This window comes from Nycticebus coucang, chromosome 3 (assembly GCF_027406575.1).
Source record: "Nycticebus coucang isolate mNycCou1 chromosome 3, mNycCou1.pri, whole genome shotgun sequence".
NCBI lineage: Eukaryota > Metazoa > Chordata > Mammalia > Primates > Lorisidae > Nycticebus > Nycticebus coucang.
In genome coordinates this window covers 138,099,792-138,101,273 of record NC_069782.1, presented here as the reverse complement: position 1 = coordinate 138,101,273, position 1,482 = coordinate 138,099,792, and the positions used below count along the sequence as shown (strand labels likewise).

At 36.6% G+C, this 1,482-nt stretch overlaps 1 non-coding gene across 1 annotated transcript; it reads left to right on the top strand.

Moving 5' to 3' along the window:
* The first annotated feature begins 744 nt into the window (after window positions 1-744).
* LOC128582696 (U6 spliceosomal RNA) lies at window positions 745-851 on the top strand. Its single transcript, XR_008379143.1, has one exon. It is a non-coding gene; the product is annotated as a U6 spliceosomal RNA (small nuclear RNA).
* Window positions 852-1,482: the final 631 nt, after the last annotated feature.

Sequence of the window (1,482 nt, the reverse complement as noted above, 5' to 3'; positions counted from 1 at the left end):
GTGCTTTGAGGTTTCTCCATACTTCCTTCCAGAAAGGTTGTACTAGTTTGCAGTCCCACCAGCAGTGTAAAAGTGTTCCCTTCTCTCCACATCCACGCCAGCATCTGCAGTTTTGAGATTTTGTGATGTGGGCCATTCTCACTGGGGTTAGATGATATCTCAGGGTTGTTTTGATTTGCATTTCTCTAATATATAGAGATGATGAACATTTTTTCATATGTTTGTTAGCCATTCGTCTGTCATCTTTAGAGAAAGTTCTATTCATGTCTCTTGCCCATTGATATATGGGATTGTTGGCTTTTTTTAAGAGGAAGGAGTAAAGGGATAGGTGGCAGAAAGTAAGTCTGCACAGCTCACCATGACTTGCTCTATGGTTATCAGCAAACAATAGGTCATTTGTCAGCCATCATCAGGGGTCTGTGCTTGGCCTATTCTGGACTCTTAAAGTGTTTTTCCTCAAGATAATTTTCTAATCTCATGCCTGACATCTATTAGCAAGCTAATTCTAAACTTTTAAGACAGAATGGACCGGAAGCACACTGGAAGCAAAATGGCTTCCCTTTAGCTAGCCTAGAGCTCTGGTCTGAATGGTCTGTGGGGTGCACTTACAGAAACATTGTTCTACCAGGGGATCCAAAGAATAAGGGGCTAATGTTGAATTTAGTAGAGAGATTATTTAGTTAATAGTAATTATAACTTGTGAATACTTAATATACCTTTAGGATCAAGATATAAAATAATATGGTGCTCGCTTCGGCAGCACATATACTAAAATTGGAGCGATACAGAGAAGATTAGCATGGCCCCTGCGCAAGGATGACACGCAAATTCGTGAAGCGTTCCATATTTAAAAAAAAAAAATAAATAAAAAAATAAAATAAAATAATATGAAATAAAACCTCTCCATTCCATTTCTATGCTATAGAAATCCAGTGTTTTGCTCCAGAAGTGACTATTATTAATTTATTGCAGCCTTTCAGATATTTTTACATGTGTATGTAGAAGTATATGCATATTCTTTTTTATTTCTTTCATAAAATATGAAGTTGATTTGTATCAAGATTTTTGCTGTTATTGGTAAAAATATGTATGTTCCTTCCATACGAGGACAGAGCTTTCTTCTTATTAATTACGAACAGTGATACAGCATTCCATAATGAGAATGTGCACAATTTATTTGCTGTAGCTCCTTCTGTGGACATTTGTATTGTTTCTAACTTTTTTTATTTCTTTATTAAATCATAACTGTGTACATTGATGCATTTATGGGGTACAATATGCTGATTTGATATACAATGTGGAATGCTTCCATTTAACTGATTAGCATAACCGTCTCCTTGCTTACTTATTGGTTGTGGAAAAAACATTCATAGTCTATTCTTAATAGTACAGAAATGTATCATTGCATTATGCACATGAGGTTGGATCCCCCTCAAACCCTCCCTCCTTCCAGCCTCCCCCTCCCCTTCCCTCTCTTTCCTC